We start from the raw sequence: 18,043 nt of genomic DNA on the forward strand, positions 1-18,043 counted from the left end.
CTAACCAGGCTTCATCACCAAAGAAAATTTGGGAATTGGTAGTACAGTTTTGAAAAGACACTGCCAGGGTAAATTCTTTTCAGTGTAATTAGTAAAGAAGGAAGAAAGCGTTCAGTTGTTTCATGCTCACCATCTGCCAGTATTGTATTTCTGTTTTGTAAGAATTCTCTACTCACATTGCTGCAGTTGATATTTGGAGGGAGGAGAATACAGAATATATAAGACAGCATTGGACAGGGAAGGGGTGAACTTAAAGATAGGGCTGGAATGCATGTGGATCCTTTCAATGTGTGGGAAAAGCCAGGCAGGACTCAGTGGTTTGATTTAGACCCAATACCGTGTTTTAGATAGCTTGCCCATAGCAAACCAGTCGATAATGGTCTCTGCTTTTGGTTAGTGCTTGTCCTCTAGATCGGAATAGCATGTCGTAGTGCACTTCCAGATGTGATTTCCTAGGGTGATTCAAAGGCTCAAAACACTTCCGTGAGTCACAAAGCAGGGTGTCGGCAGCCACGTTTTTCAAGATCGTTATGTTCAGGCAAGAGCCCGGAGAGGAGGATGTAAAAGGCTACCCCGCAGTTTGATTGCAAAACTGTTGGCTCCACGTTCTCGTGAAGTGTGTGTGTGACTATGGCTGGAGCCTGACATCTTATAGCTCTGTCATGTCTACACATTTTCCAACATCTTTTTTACACAAAGACTACAGGGAACATCAGCCAACATGTGTCTTGTGCTACTTTTGCGTTATTATTGTTAGGATTTTGTATGTTGACTAATCGGTTATTGCTGTGGTGTATCACTGAAACAAAATGTGGCCTTATTTTGACAGGGAAATGTATGTCCTGTGACACAATTGCTTTGGGATATATTGCACTGCCGCCTTAGTTTGATATTTTCCATTAATGTGAAAGGGAAGAGGAGAACGGAGTAGGGGGGCAGAAGAATAAGAGATGTTCATCTGGTCATGAATCTTCCCTCTCATAAGGGAAGCCTTGAAAGGCTCTCATGTCCTCTTACCAGTTGGTCGCCTTCCCTGTACTACGTGATGTGCTTGCCCACTCAGTTTAGCTGCGGTTCAGATGTGGTTTGTTCCCGCTGAAAAATCACTGCAGGTAAAGCAGCTCCACCAGTCTTCCTGGGTTGCCCTGTGGGTCGCTTGGCTGCCAGGATTGTGAAATAGGAGTGCGTTCTTCTGGGTTTAGCCAGAATATAAAGATCCAGGCATTTTCAAATAAGTGTGATCCTGTTTATTTTCAAGTGACCAGGTTTATCTGAGACAATTTATATAGATTACTTCAGACGTTTTGGGTTTTTTGTAATGATTTTTGATGTGAACGAACTCAAATTTTATGTTCACTGCCAGATTTGCTAAGGTTTCATGATGCAGGTAATATATGGACTTTACTGGAGATGCAGATTTAGGGAAGCAAAAATGATGCAATTATGTACTTTAGTGTATTCCTGTTTAACTTTTTGAAGAAAAAAAAAAGATCACAGAAGTTAGTTGAACAGTTAATTTCAACTTCACTGCATTTTTTTGTTTGCTTGGCTGTTCATTCTATTGATCTGATTTTATTCAGTAGGAGCAGCAATGGTTATAGGTATTAATTTCCAATAAAGGTCTTATCTTACTCTGTAAAAAAACCAACCCTACTCCCCCCAATATATTATATTATCTGCCTATAATAATATATAGTATATATATAAAATATATAGTACTATATATATTTATTATATATTATATAATGATATATTTTTATATTATCTGAATAGAAAATTTGAACAGCTGAAAAATCAGAGCAATATACAGGATATATGTGTAAAGGGTGTTTTTCTGGAGAGGCAGAGGAGGTGTTGATTTGGTAGGGGCCCTGAGATCTTCAGGGGAATCCTAAAACAGTTGTGTATGTTTAGTCGTACTGACTTTCTTTGAAATGGATACTTTTCTCAAAATTTAAAAGAAAACTCTGCGTAATACAGGCTCTTAGCTAGCATGCTTACTGTCTTATGTTGGACTTTATACGGCAGAGTGCAAATCTTTTATTTCTATGGCAGAACAGTTGCTCATGCAAAATTGTCCTCAAGATGTGACCGAGACTGCTCATGTCATAGCACCAAACCACGTGTGCATGCCATTGCCACCCGGGGTGTGAGGTTTTAGCCGGTATTTGGAGTTGTGTTTCAGTGGACAGGTGGAAGTAATGATGACAATAAGAATGTCTTTGATGCCATATTTAGCAAGTGCTCTTTTCCTAAAGTGGGAAGATCAAACAACGGGAAACAGTTTCCTCGCTTGTAATATGAAGCTTCGCTTTGCAGCCGGTGCCCTGTCTGAAAATCCGCTTCTCTTTTGCAGGAAGGAATAACCTGTTGATCTCCCTGCTGCCCGTGACTTCCCTGTTGGGTTTGCTCCTCTGTGCAAGTTTAATGCAGGAAATACAGCAGGAACCAAATCAGGTCTTCATCCCTTTAGGTACATCTGTACTATCGCAGTTGGAAGACCCTGAAAGCCTCCTGCCCCTCCTGGGTAGCTTACGCCTTGATTGTCCTCAGGGCAAGCAAAGTAAATCCCCGAGTTAGGGAAATCTAGCCATGGACCACAGGCTGTTGCATATTTGTCCCCATGAGTGATGTGCTCCAAAACCCTGATAGCTCCCGTTATGAATGTCAATCAGATCACACCAGGTGGCCCAAGAACTGCAGAATTTTGTCAAGTACATCTGTCAGAGACAGCAGATGTGTAACTTACTGTTCGTGCTGGTCTTTGAGTGGTGGCTTTCATTGTCTCAGCTGACATTTAACAAAGACCATTTTAATCATCCTCCATTTGGCTAATAAACACATTGACTTTGCAAGGGATAGTCTGCTTATAGTCAAACTTCCTCTAAGACATTGAGAAGATAAGCACTGAAAAGAAAGGACATCCTACTGGTCCAACTGAATGACTGTTGTCTACTTAAGAACTACCCACCTGTGGGAGTCAAATACAGTAAATCTGTCCTGCAGACCTGAGCCTCTCAGTTATATGTTCTTTAAAACAGGGACCCACATGGGAGGTATCTTTTGCTTCAGCTGACTTGTCATCTGTTGTCTTTTGGCACACACTCTCTATACTGTAAACCTAAAACATAACTGAGTTATGAAAAGAGGCGAGAGAGAATACTGATTCTATAAACTGAATGGAAAATTTTGGTTCCACATGTAATATTTTCTTTCTTTTGTGTTTCTCATGACTAATAAAGCAATGGTAGAGGACACAGGAAATGTACCCGAGTTGTGTATGTGTGGATGAGCTAACGTTTGCAGTCACCTGGAGCTGTGGACGTGAGCTGGTATATGCTGTTCAAGCTTGAGTCTAGCAGTGCTGTCTTTTTTCATGCTTTTTGTATTAAAACTGTGTTTGGCATATCATATTTTGGTTGAGGTGCCGGTTTGGAGTTCAGTAATGCAGCATGTATATATTCAGGGTCAGGTTTTGCACTTTCAGGTTTTTCTGATGTTGAAAGGCATCTGCCAATTAGTCTGAAACCTTCTGGGATCCCCCGCTGTTATTTTTCAGTCTTGCTAAAGCATATTCAAAGTCAGCACTGCGTGTTGAGTTGCTGGCGTTATTGGGTTGTTCTTCCTGTTCAAGGACTTGCTTGATTTGAACGAACAGAGTGTGGCTACCTCCCAGTGATGCCCAGTATACCAGTTACTTGTGGTTATAAGCATAAGGGAATAGCGCGGTGGCTACCGGCAAACGATGACTTGGCATGTTACACTATTCATGCTTTTTCTAGTGGCTGGATTTTGAAATCCTTATGTCATCCAGGAGGATGTACACAGACATCTCATGATTAGTGAAATGTATAAGCCCACCAAAGTAAGTATTAGGCAGTGCATATTCATGTGACTACTATAATGCTTGTAATTATGTTAAAGGTAGTATTAGGTACACGTATTTGTAATATTTGAATAATGGAAAATATATTCCCTGTATTTTAATGGCTTACTAGCTATTAAAATTTTCTGGTATTATATGCTAGAGATATATTTGGTCTATTTTCCATGGACATGTGGGTAAACATACTGCATGGGTGTTCCTCTGTTTCATAAAGGAAAGAGCAAGTATAAAGAAATTCCTCTTTCATTTATGTAGATAAGTTTCACATCAGTGGGTGGAAGGGAAAAGACTAAAAATATTGTCATGCCTGTAAGTTAGATTTCAGTTAGCACGAGCACTGTTGTGTGTGATCTCTTAATTTATGTGTGTGGCAAACTCAAAGGTGAGATGACCCAGATCTGATTGCGATCTTGTATCAGTGTAAAGCAGATGGACAGCGGCAGCTCCCCATGCAGCCATGATGCTCTTGTCGGTGGAAGTCAGCCCAAGATCAGAATCTGAAAAATTTACATATTCCAGATAAGAAGGCGAAACTTTATATTTTGTCGTGCTAGTTTTGAAGGAACTGTAAAGGAAACCACATCTTAGCTGGGTTTCTACTTGTCCTCAGTTTTCTACTGTCTCCTTTTCTTATACTGTGAAGTACAAGGAAAAACTAAGCTAAGACATTAGTGTAAAATAAAAGGCTATCTGGTACTTCAGAAAAGGCATCTACTCTGAACATCTACTACTAGTGGGCATACAACTGGGTCTCTGCAATAAATGTACCACAGGGTGCCTCGGGTCCTCTCTGAGCAGGCAAAAAGGGATTTCTGAACTGAGCGTGGTCATCATCACTGGAGACAGCATTTGTGGTTACAGAGAGTTCTCCTCTGTGTTCAGGATAGACAATAAGTATACTAACGTGATGAATTTTTGGCCCTTTTGACTTTTTCAGGATACTGGTGTATTGTAATGGAGCACTTGCATAAACTTGTGCCACATACGCATTTTTCGGATGTTGCTGGGTAAAAATAGCTGCAAGTTGCCAAGAACTGGCTTCTGGTGTATAAATGTGATTTTCACAAGTCTTTTTATTTAAGGTTAAATTAAAGTGAAACCAAGGGAAAGACCTCCAAGGTCTTTGTTTAAAAAAAAAAAACAAAAAACCAAGAAAAAGTGTGTTGTGAATGTTAGGCTTGGGAAAATCTTAATATAGGAAATAACACCCTAAAAGAAACAAGGGTCTTAGCCTCTGCTGGGATGTGATGGGTATCCTCAGCCTAAAGTCCAGAAGTACTAGATTTTCTTTCCAAACAGGAGGTGCCTTCTGTATGTGGATGAGGAGTCAGACAAATCAGTTAGCCAGAATAAGTAATAAAATGTTGCCTAGAGGCATAAGGCAAGGTTGCAATCCAACAGGACTTTAAAATTATGCAAGCTTTAAAAGGAAGGTAAGATAATACAAAAGTACTGCAGCTGATTTTAGAATTGAGTTAGGCACTGGCTTATACTTCTCCTTGTATGGTTTCAAGCAAATAACTGGAACTCTAGGCTTCTATTTCCCATACATGAATACAATGAGATAGTGTTTCTTACTTTCATTAGAGAAGTGAACATTGTTTCTCAAAAATTTCTTCTCTGTGATTTATTCATATTGTATGGGTTTTTTGGGTGGTGGGTGGTGGGTTAAGCTATGTCGTCTTATAAGCATCTTTGTGGAAATGTTTTCATGGCACTATGGAAAGAAAGATTTTCTCTTGAGTCTCAAATTGAAATTCTTGCATTGCACATTTGAGCAACTTTAATCTGTAATGTAGTTTAATGAAAAGTTATCAAGGAATATTTTAGTTATTTTATAGAGAATACTGAAGAAACAAATTTTTTTTTGTTTTCCTCAGATAGGTTATTTCTACATTTGGACTGTGGCACTCCATTACTGTGGATCTTATTAATGCCATCGTACATGAATTTTTCAAATTTCCATATAAACTATGTGTTTTTATTTCAAATGGTTGGGTTTTGGTTTTGTATTGACTGACTGTATAAAGTCTTCCAAAGGTGTGAATATATGTTTTTAAAATATTACTAAATGAACTATTTTGTAATCTCCCTGTCTTCCTCCTACATATATCCTCCAATTTTACCAGAGGTAACAAAAAGTTATGCTAAAAGAATTTGAACCTGTTGAGACCACCTCCCATTTCTAGGTTTGTGTTTGATTTTGGTTGTATTGAATTTGGAGCAGAAATTAACTCGGTGAAGGAATATAGTGCAAGAGCCTGGATCTGGATGATTGGCTTTCCTCCCAGTTTTCCCACACCAACCTAGACCTCCGAGATAGAGATCCTCCTCTCTGAAAACAAGACTCAGACAAAGTGAAAATTCTTCATTTCTGAAATCTCATTGTTGAGGCCAACAAACATGCAGGTCAACGTGCAGGTTGCAGAACAGAAACTGAACACCAGCACAGTTTCCCTGGATCAATGAAGTGTAATTTGAGGCTTGTGGTTGCCTATCCAGCTTGGAGAACCAGCACTGAGAACAAAGGCTCAACAGCGGTTCCTTCAGACATTTGAGCCGTAAAATAGTGTTACCGCTGTTCTCCTCTCATGGCGTTCAGCTCAGTGCTGCACTGTTTAGGTAGGGCAGGCGTAAATTTGTCGTGGTGGTTATGCCAGCAAATTTTCCTAGAACAGAGGCAGCTTGTGCTGTCCCTATGTAGGTAACTTGAAGGAAAAAAAAGGAAAGAAAAAAAAGATTTGAGCTCTGCAGATGTTCACATAGACTGTCTCTTACAAGAAAGCTTCTTGGCCAGCCTCTATAAAATCACTGAGAGTCCTCAGTGAACAATAAATGAAACACTTTACGCAAGTCTGGCAGCAGATGCAGATTAAAGAGCAGTAGATGTAACTCGCGATACTACAGTAGATGTAACTGGTGATACCTAACAGTGTTTTCAGCAAGACATGTGAAAGGTTAAACCCATAGCTTCTGCTTCTGCCAGTGGGAGATGCTGCATATGAATGTGTGCTGTCTTGACTTGAATGTCTTTGCAGTGTGACTGCTGCTTTTTGGATGGAGAGCCTTTTTTGGTCAGTAGAAACTCGGTCTCATAGTGTTTTGTTTAACTGCATTTCAGGATGCTAATTAATAATTAGGCTTCACCGAGTGTTCACTAGGATGTAATCAGATCCTTATTTTAAGCGAGTATGGTTTTTTGTTTGTTTTTACTGAAGAGCTCATTAGAAGTGGGTGGGAGTTGAGTGCATCTGGGCCCAATCATGCACCTCTTCCTGAAGTGCCTAATTCAATTGGCTGGGTTGTTTAGTGACAAGAAATACAATGTCAGCAGCACCTTAATTATTTAATCTATCTAACCACAACATGAGCATTATGAGTAATGCATAGAGGTAGATCAACACTCTTACATCTCCACGTCTGAGCAGAAACACTGGGAAAGGAAAAAGGTACCTCTTATTAGTGTGTATGTGCAATATTGTACAATTATGGCTTGACGTGTGTCTCCATAAAAGATGTGCCACACCATGATAATAGTTAAAATTTTATCTGTCAGTTCACTCAAGTGTGATTGAATTTATAATGCTTATGTTAAATGCACAATATCAAATGTAATTGATGTATCTTTCTGCTCTGTTGCAGGTTACACCATCTTACTTAAACTGCAAGACAAGAATATTTCTTGAAAATTAAGAGTTCTTCAGGTAAGTACTGAGTTAAGTAATTTTCTTTCTATAAAGATCATTGTTGTTAATAAGTACCGGCATGAAGGAAACACAGTTACTCTTTATGAACTACACTTAGAAAAGCTGAAGAAGAATCATGAAGAAGAATCACTTGAGATGTTCACGGTGATACAGGCTGTAGTAAACAGGCTACTTGAGAAAGACACACGTATGCATGTTTGGATGATCTTACTATTTTGAATGCTTGGTACCTAGGGTGTCTTCCAAGAAGGGATTGGTAAAGAATTGTCTTCTGGAAGAAAAATGGGAGCCAGCTGAGAAAGTGGCTGGAGGTAATGGGCAGCACTCTGACTCCAGGTTTTAGCAGCATGACCCTGGTGCTGGCTGCTTGTCATTGTCCGTCTCATATTTTCAGAGAAGCATTGGTAGACCTAAACTTCATGTTCAGGAAATGTCCCTAGTACCCTTGGGGTTATTGCTAAATAATAGCATGCCCAGCAAGTTAAGTTGTCTTTCTTTGACTGATGTCTCCCCTGGGATAAACAAGCAGTAGTTCTGCAGAGCGAAAAATCAGCAGCTCTTTGTTTAAACAATCTGTTAAAACTCCTGCCTTGTGCTTAAGAAAAAGGATTTGAGGCTTTTCAGGAGGATTGTTGAAAGATTAAATAATTACTCTGTTCATTATGGGAAAAGCCCCAATTTGCTGGAGATGGTGCCGTAAAGCCATATAGTCACAGCTGACATAAAAATAAAATGTGAGAAGTTTTACCTTGTCATGTAGTGGGGTGGGGGTTGTGCTTATTTTATTTCTAATGCAGACTGGTACAATGCAGGTAAGCAGTTTACTCGACTCCAAGTAGAGGAGAGAGGAATACATTAATTTGATAGATGTTTACAAAACATATGAAGATACCCTTTAAGTTATGAACTGTCAATTCACTTTTCCAAGGTAGCAAAAACTTTGTGAGCTGTTCAATCTACAGACCCCTTGCCATCCTTTCAGTTTCTTCCATTTATATACATCTATTTCATCCTAGAGCTTATAAACAAAATACAGGAAAATGTTGAAATTGGATAATTAAGCATTTTTCCATACACAGATAGCTCTTCCTGACCACACCATATTCTGTTACCTTGCCTGAGTATCATAAAGAGCCTGAAATTGAGGAATTGTGTTGAAATTCCTTTGGGTTTGCATTCTTGGAACTTTTCCTAGAGCAATTTCATGACTTAATTTGCATTTGGTGTTAGAAAATTTATAAGACTCTGGTGCTTTGTTACTTATGCCTAGGTTTTGAAAGGAAAAAGAATGAATGCCTGTTAAGTTTGAAATAAAATTGTAGCCTTTTCTTATAAAAATGGACATGTTATCATTGAAGTGCCAGTAAGTTGCATGGAGGTATTAAGAAAATAAAAAGCTATCTGTTATCTTCCAAAGCTTATAACCTAAACAAATGAATTAAGCATAATCTTTTCTCTGTTAATCTTTATTTATATAGGAACATGGTATATAAGAATTTTTAAGACCATTAAAATGCTATTAATTTTTTGTGTTCTGTCCCAAACCTTTGTCTTGCCATGCCTGTAGAAAATGATTATTTTTCTTGTTAGCTGCTCAAGCGGGTTTTAAACTGAGTTTAGAAATATTTCCTTTTACAAGAAACTTTTTTTTTCCTGTTGGTTTTGAATCTTTTTAAGGTTAGTAATCCATTAACCATCTGTAACTACATGATAGCAAATGCTAGTCCTGCTTCTCCAATATCCTAGTTTATTGTTTATCTGCTTGAATCTGAGTAGAAATGAGTACAAAGATGATAATAGTACCAATTTCATTGCATGGATGTATACATCACATTTGGTTGTACATCTGCATAGATGTAAATGGCTTTACTGCTTCACATTGAAGATCTTCTGAAGGTCATTGGATTACTCTGTGCTTAAAATGTCTCCCTGGAGGAAGGGGGTACCTTGGACATCTTGTATTATGTGCCTAACCAGTTCAATCATTTTAGGAAGAAAATGGACTAGTAAATTAAACGCAGAAAGAACCATGAGTAGGTCCGTGCTTTTTCTATGTAATTCCTGTACTGTTCCTTGTTTTTAGAGTTATACTTGCATAATACAAAAATTTTGAGCTGGCATACACTGTATTATAGGCTTCTGCCTGTAAAATGCTATAGAAGATTGTCCGCTCTTTTAGCAGTAACTTTTTAACACTTGACCATTTATAATTCAAATCAAGCTTTGAAGTTTTAGTGACTACTTAAATTTTGAATGCCCTCCCTCATGCGATGGTTGAAGTAGCTCCAGTGGGTTGTGCTGATTGTGTCTGCCAGTGCTTTACCAATATAGGGAATTGTTGTACTTCAAAGGCTGTATATAAATATTTTATTTGTATATTTGCACTACCATTTATTACTGGAAAAATCAGTAATAAATGATAGGAAAAAGTAATAATAAGCCTGGTGCTTCATGCATTGTGCACCTGAAAAACCCATTTGAGCTTGGTTTTGCTTTGAGAAGGACTTTAACTTAGTTGTGGTTATTCCACAGATATTTCTTCTGTGGAAAGAAGGAATAACAATATAATAATAAGAAGAAATAAAAACATAAAACCTAATAACTTCAGCTGAAAGCATTTTCTGCTAATATATCACATGGAACCCATGCAGCTGAGATAAGGATATGACAATATTCAGAAAACTGTTGCTCCACGGCCTGGGCTTGAAACCATTCTGATTCTTGAGCTGACTCTTATTAGGCCTATAGTGGGTTGTCTTAGGGAGCACAACCACCTGAAACCTATTTCTTTTGGGTATGGGGGACCAGGGAGGAAGACGACAGAGGTAGCTCTCATGTGGTTTAGCTTTGTAAGCTGGTGTCACAGACAGGGTCATGACAAAAGTAGCGGTAGTCCAAGGGAAATAGAAGGAGGGTGAGGGTGGGACTGGGAGACGAGAGCAGAGCAGTCCCTTCAGTGGCAACCAATGTCTGAGCTCAGCTGTCTCATAAAACTGCTCTTTGCAAGTCGGTGAGGAATCCTCCAGTCTGCTGAGCAGGGCAGAATAAAGGGGCGAGTCTCTTACTAGTGTCAGACCCCATGAAACATCGCCATCCCACTAGCTCCTAAGGAAAATACTCCCCAAGCCTCCCTCCAGCTCAGAGCTCTTTTAAGACTCCTGTTCTTCCTCCTCCTGAATCCTTTTGGCAGATGCAATTTACGTCACGCTCTGGGGATTTGATTAATTTCCTATTATTGGCCCAGTCCTGCAAACCCCCGCACTCAAGGTTGGCAAGTGTGCTGTTGCATCTCAGTATAGACGAGTTCTGCTCCTGCACATTCAACCTATGGCATGTTTATCGTACGGGAAGATACACCCAAACTATGTTTGCTTGATGAATAGGTGGCACTAGAATGTGAAATCTACCCTAGTAACAGAGTGACTAAATTTACTCAGTATAGAACTTTTAAGCAGTTTTTACCATATGCCTTAGTATCATAATTTTAAATTAAATTTGCTCAAAATGGAAATCCAGATTCAAGCTGACTTCATAACATATGACCTCCAGTAGCAGTGAAAATTGAAAACATGAGACAAGGGCATTAATCACTGAATAGTTTATAAGCTTGCCCTGAATGTTCATCTGAAACGTTAACGCTGTTTTATTATATCCAATAACAGCTTAAAGTCAAAATTTATGAATACTGTGGGGTGCCTAAGATAAGGTATTCAGACTCATTTTATTACACTCTGGCTCAAATCTTTTGAGCCTTTAGTTAAGTGCACAGAGCTTACTTGCATGCCTAACCTATTGCTTTTAGTGCATGCGTAACCTATTGCCTTTACTGGGACTGGAAACATGAGCAAGATAGTAGGGATCTGATTTGGCAGCTAGACTTGTGTGGACTCAGAAATTTGTTTGTACGTACCCAGTTGCAGGAGGAAGTATTAAATGGCCTCCGCGTGGTTGTGTCTGTGAAGTTAGGGTCATTGTTTTCTGGGGTTTTTTAGTTTGCTTAGCAATTTGAATTTTGGTTTGGAGTTCTGCGAGTAATTCTTTTTTGTAGAGATAGTTGTAGTAGTAGTGTTGAATGTAGTTTAACATGGAGTATAATGAAAGCAATTTAACTTACGTATGCATAACTGACCAGGGCTGTAATCAAACAGACCTTTTCAGACGACTTGATGGAATTACCACTTTAAACCAATTTGTAGTTTCATTAATTTTCTGAGTCTCAAGGTATTTTCATTGATTTTGTTTGTTTGTAGCTGGTATTTTATAATTAACAGGTAGAAAATTTATTTGATAGTTTGAAAAGAAAGACATTTAAGAATGTCATATTAACTTTCATTTGATCTCAAATTTGTAATGCTTCCTCTATAATATATTCCCTTTACATGTGACCTCATCAGTGTATCCCAGAATATTCAAAATGTGATGTCCTATATAGTTGACTTCAGTGGAGTTTGGAAAAACACAAGGGAAGGTGGGATCATTACTTTCCAAACTATTCATGGCTGCTATTGAGTGGAAGGTCTCCTCTCTTGTCTTGAAGAATATAGCTCTTGCTCCTTCTGCCCTCCCAGTATAGAAGTTAAAACTTTGCCTGTGGTATTTGTGTCTGGTTTGTTTTGTTCTGTGTATTTTTATTGTGACTTTAAAATATTAAACATGATCAGTCTTGCTTTACTTTTCCAGCTCCTGAATATGCAAAAAGTCAGCCTGAATGTTTAAAGACTGTGGGGTCAAAATATGATCTCACATTAGCAGAAGTATATGCATGTTGTGCTAAGTACTTTTGCATGTGTTAGGAAGGCATATTTAGGCCACCATCAGAAAAACCCTTCTAAGCCTTAGGGAGGAGGGCGTAGCTTATCAGAAATGGGACAATGTAAAGATAATTTTTGAGACATCCGGAGAACCACAAAACTTACCTGTTTTCTACCACAAATGCTCCTCTTTTCAATGTACCCCAGGGAAGAGAAGCATAATGTTTGAGCAAGCCTTGGTCTGTGCAGTTTGGAGTGGTATGCAAGCAAGCTGCAGCAAGAGGTGCAAACTTGCTAGGGCCCAGGAGTAGCATCATATAAATGAAGAATGTCTGATTGCTAATTATACGGAGTGCCTGGATGGGACTCCCCTTAGCTGCATGCTTTAATTCCCGAGTTGGAAGTGGGGGGAAACCCCAACAAAACACCCTTCCTAAGGAGCTGAAGTCTATATCTGGTGTTTAAATGTCTCACTTGTCAATGGAGAATCTTTTGCTGGGAGAGCTTCTTGTTCCTATGTAGCTTGAGCCAGTGATTTCAAAATAGATTTTAATGTTTTTATAGGTGAAAATGAGCTTAATTGACAGTGAGCTGGTTGTGGCTTTTGTATTTTGCTTTATTGGGTGGTTCCAGTAGTAAACTGAATTTATTGAAGTAAATCTATGGAATGACCTTAATTGCCTGTTCTCAATAATATTTTTAAGGAACTCCACTCTTTGCCTGTTTTTATTTTAAGGTAAGGTACATGGTGCAGCTCATATACGCGTATTGTTTGAAGGCTTTGAATGGCTTGCCTGTCTGATCCATTTTAATAGATTCCAGCCTTTTTCCATGACATCATTATTGTAACAGACTTCCTAGAAAATATGAACAGCTGCTGTGTATTTTTTTCCTGTGTTTTATATTAAAACTGTAGCAGCTTTTCCGTTCTCTACAAATGACAGCAATAGGCTTGTCTGATGTAAAACAAAATGAAAAAGAGTCAAAGTAAGGAGCTGCTAACAGGCCAGTAATGTAACAGGTCCCCATGTATGAATCATTTCATAATGCAATAAGGGATTACTTATGCTGCTGTCATACTGGTCAAAGGTTGGTCCCATTTCCTTCCCCCCCTCCCCCTGAACTAAACTGTGCATCATTAAAGATGATGAAAACAGTATTGTACTCAGCTTCCTGGCCCAGATGGCAATTTGCATGAAGAATTTTATTGTAATTTTTTTTTTCCTAATATCATTCTTATGCAGACTGTTCACAGAGGTTTTAAAGTTCTTTTCAGTTCTTACAGTTCAGGTCAAGGAGACTTGCTTCATTGTTTCTCTGCACATCCTGGCGTTCAGGGATGGTTTAGAGGCCACTTTACATGGAGCCTAGAGTATTAAATAAAACTAGGAATTCATCAATCTTGTTGTTACACCAAATTTTCTATCTGGCTCCATCTGTAAATAGCTGAAAGGTGTCAACGATGTGGGCCTTTAGATCGTTATATTGCGTTTTGTCTGGAATACCTCAATTGGAGTTTTAGTATCTTTTAGGTGACTTGTACAAACCAACCAGGAAGTTTGGTATGTTTCATTCAGCAATATCTGCATTTGATTTAACAAAAATAGCAGGTATAAACAAAACCTATCCTTTACGTGGCTCTAGATAGAAACATGCAGCGCTGTGCAGGATAGCAAGGTGCTTGTAGGTCACTCCTGCCATCCAGCAAGCCAGGAGTTAACAGCCAACTCGGGGCTCACCTGGGTGCTCCAGCTGGAGTAAGGAGACAACACTGATTGTTGATGGAACAACTGCTGCTTAGAGAAATCTGCAAAATCTACTGTAAAATCCAGCTTCTTGTTAGCTGGGGTGGGTTTCGCTTAATGGTTCTGTAACCAGGGCTCAACTTCAGCTGATCTTTTTCTTTTCTGTGTTCCTCTATGATTCTTTTCAGACTTGGCACCTGTCTAGAGGATCCAAAAATCAGACTGGGTTATTGGGGAAATGCCCAACTCACGTATTTCAGTATATGGTTGCAGTAATGCATGAACTGTGGCTGCCCCCAGGGTTGTCTGATCCCATGATAGATCATGGCTGTGGTGCTCAGCTGAACCCAGGGATGTGTGGTCCGGAGGTGTGCTGAGTATGAATTGCCATAGGAAGTTGGTCCCAGCTGCAGTACAAGAGCTCAGGTGCCAGTTTTGGGTGTTTGCTGTCCAGGAGTGCCCAGCAGGCTCCGGCCCTGCACCCACTCGTGTGGGAAGCGTGGCCAATCTGACTGGGGGAGGGCGTGCTGGAGCCCAGCCAAGCCTTAGGATGAAATATGGCCATAAGACTGCTCATCGTCAATTAATGCTGCTATCTTAGTCCTATGTCTTTTGGTGTGCTTTCTCCCTTCATTTGAAAATAAGACACCTGTATTTCGTCTCCTGTGTGGGGAAAAAAATGCAACAACTAAGTACCTCTCTCCTCTTTGTGATGCAGGGAGGTGGTTTATGCGCCAGCTGGGTGACTGTGACTAAAAGAAAACCAATACTAACCTTGCAATGAGAAGCTAGGTAAGGACAGGGCTACATTGTCCCTGTCTGTGGTGTTCATCAAATGGTGCCCATTTTGTGGCTGCATATATAGAAATAATTTCATGAAAGAAATAACTAATGCCTTCCGGGGATTATCAGTTAGAAGCCCTTCTTCATCGAGCAGGAACTTTACAAAAGACTGCTTGACCTGTTCTCCATTCGTGTCCTAAAGGAGACTTGAAAGCACATAATATATAAATAATATTAATGCAAATTATTATTAGCCCAGATGTGGCAGAACACATGAAAACTACCCTCTGGTTTATAACCACAGAGGGCCTAAAACAGCATGTGAGTATATAATGTGACTGATGCCTACAGAAAAAAGCTAAGGTCATTCCTTCAAATATTTGATGCATCGTGGTACCCAGCGACTAATGGTTGATGTCCATTGCTTCTGTGCTGTACACGCTCTGGGTAGGAGGACACCTTCAAACCGCACACCCCCTTTTGAAGGTCAGCTTGCGCCAGGGTGGTACGGTTAACACAAGTCCAGTTTCATTCCAGCATTGAACAATTTCTGAAACTCATTTTTTTGTCATTCTCTTCTTGTTTACATTGAAATGAGTCTGATGTTCAGTGGAACAAAACCTGTGTATCATTTTCATTTAGTTTTTCCAGGTAATTAGAAAGCGAAATGAAGTAACATCATGTTATGTAGAAAGTATTTTGAGACTGTAGTTCTTATCATACCACTTATGCTCTGAGGAAAGTGTCTGTCTCATCACCCTAAAATTCCCCAATATGGGGAAAGCTGTAGGGACAGACTTTAGCTTACTGTTTGTCTTTTTTAAAGCATGCAAAAATTAATTTCTTCCTTACCCTTCCCTCAACCCCCATATCATTTTAGAAATTATAGCTCTCTGTCATCGCATTTCTAGTCAGTCTGGCTTATTTCAGGTGTACAAATAGGCTGTGGATTGTTTTATTAGTTCATTTCAGTAAATAAATTTCTTTACAAAACATTTTTTCCATTCCTCCCCCCCCCCAAAAAAAAAAGAAGGTTCCAGAGAGTAACTGATATTTGCATAAATATATATTAATAGATTTTAAATAGATGTCAGATAAATATTAGACAGCTCAGCTTATACAAATTTTGCCTACAAAACACAGGTATTTTATAGCTATTATTTTATTTTTATTTAAAAAATGCAAAACCTCAAGCATCCTGTAGAGACAAAACACTTTATGGTGGAAAAGAATTTTGCAATCACTGATACATATAATCTACAATATAGAGCATATCAAGTGATTTAATTATAATAACCACATCCATTTTGACCTGTATGGCAAAGCAAAACTATGGAGAAGGTCCATTGAAATTAATGTAATTATTCTAAAGTTACAACACTGAGTCAAATAAAAATATGGATCATGTATTTGTAATTTGAATACAAAGAGATCTGGAAAATAAAAGTTCTACCATTCTTGACATGTCATTAAAAAATGTTTTGCATTTTACTTCATAGAACTCTGAAATAAAGCTTGGAATATGGCTTGGTAACAGAATATGTATAAAAAAAAAAGTAATTCAATGAAAAATTATTTAAATGTGGCTTTCCTACTGAAGAATCTCCTTACAGTGATAAACCTGAAATGGTTATTATAATGAATACATGAACCTTTCAGTGAGAGGAGAGGACAATGCAAAGTGTTTAAATTCAGTCTGTTTTATAAATAATAGTAAATTGTACGTAGAGGGTGAAAATTGATTTTTCTCATTTGCAGTACAGATTTTTTTCAATTAGATTTGTGCTAAAGTTAATGGTAGACTGTGGGAAGAAAAGTATGTTTTAATTAGCTGAGCATGAGTTTTCAGATGTTTATTGCATCTCCTAGCATCAGTGCCTGAGCATGAAGCAGGTCAGTCAGCTACTTCATCTGTTGCACCAGAACTGCTCAGAACATTGAAATACGTAAAACACAAAGACCTTCCTGAGGCCCACAGCATTTGAAAGGCTTTACTTATTTCTGTGTGTTTTTCTCTCTGCTATGTGAATGTGTATCCTCACGATAAACTCTTCAGGGTGTGGTTCACATGTTAGAGTATCTCTTGCCAAGACCGGTCCTTGTAAGCGTGGCAGTGTTGCCACAACGTAAAGGAAAGTTTTTGGATGTGTCTTGAAAAGAACTTTATCTCATTAGTCCTATTTAAAAATCCCCTACTGGGATTATTTTACTACCCCTTCAGTAGATACTTGAGAATCTGTGCTTTCCTGGCGTTTCCTAATATCGTGGTATGTGTCATACGTGGAGGGTATTCTAATGGTTGGTGTGAATGATAATAAGAGACTTGGGGTTATTTTTGGGGTGGGGGTTAGGGGTTTTTTTTGCTTTTATCACCATCAACTTCAGGCTGGCCCATGTTGGCAATGAGTATAATTTATTATAAGCTATTGCCTTTAAAACCAGTAGCCTGTTTTCTGTGAAATGAGTTGATGCCTATTAGACCAAATGCAGAAGTCTATGCTGCAAACCATCAGTACAACTTAAACATAATAGTATCGCTGTTGTAGCTGTGATGTTCAAAGACTAAGTGGGGCAGGGTTTGCAGGGAGAGGTAATATCTTCTATTAGATGAACCAATATAGTTGGAAAAAACAGACACTTTCAGACAGACAAGCCCTTCTTCAGGTCTGTGCAGGAAAGGCTTTCTGTGCCCAAAAGCTTGTCTGTTTTTTCCAACTGTATCAGTTGGTCTAATAAAAGATGCTACCTCTCCCTGCAAACTTTGCCTGACGGAAACATTAGCATTCCTGTCGGCGGCTTTAACAGAAAAGCCAGCAGCAGCATTCAGTGTTTTGCTGAATTTCATATGCCGTACCTCTGTTTGTGCTTTACCTGCCCTGCACTTCTCAGACATGGGGCAGAAAGGGAGAATATCTTCAATTACAAAGATGTCTCCTTAGACACAGACTGACAACACTCATCGGAGAGTGTTTATTGCTTTCCTTAACTTAAATCTTTCATGAAAAGGAAATTTTGCCTTCTGTGGGGTCTGTTTCTTTCTCCCCGCTTGAGAGATGTAGGTCCGTATCTCCCATTAATGCTAATCTTCCCTGCATGGTCAGCCCGTACGTTGGAATGGTTACTGAAGGGAAAATTGTTCCTTGGACATCGCTCTGCTTTTCTGATGGGTCT

The 18,043-nt window shown here is 39.0% G+C and overlaps 1 protein-coding gene across 1 annotated transcript in view; it reads left to right on the plus strand.

Annotated features, from left to right (window-relative positions):
* The first annotated feature begins 2,438 nt into the window (after positions 1-2,438).
* Positions 2,439-18,043, plus strand: part of BMPR1B (bone morphogenetic protein receptor type 1B) — a 165,261-nt gene continuing 149,656 nt past the window's right edge. Inside the window, exons 1-2 of the mRNA XM_076336780.1 lie at positions 2,439-2,473; positions 7,529-7,590. The gene's annotated coding sequence lies outside the window, so the exon portion shown is untranslated. The remainder of the gene's footprint in view (positions 2,474-7,528; positions 7,591-18,043) is intronic.

This window comes from Aptenodytes patagonicus, chromosome 4 (genome assembly GCF_965638725.1).
Source record: "Aptenodytes patagonicus chromosome 4, bAptPat1.pri.cur, whole genome shotgun sequence".
NCBI lineage: Eukaryota > Metazoa > Chordata > Aves > Sphenisciformes > Spheniscidae > Aptenodytes > Aptenodytes patagonicus.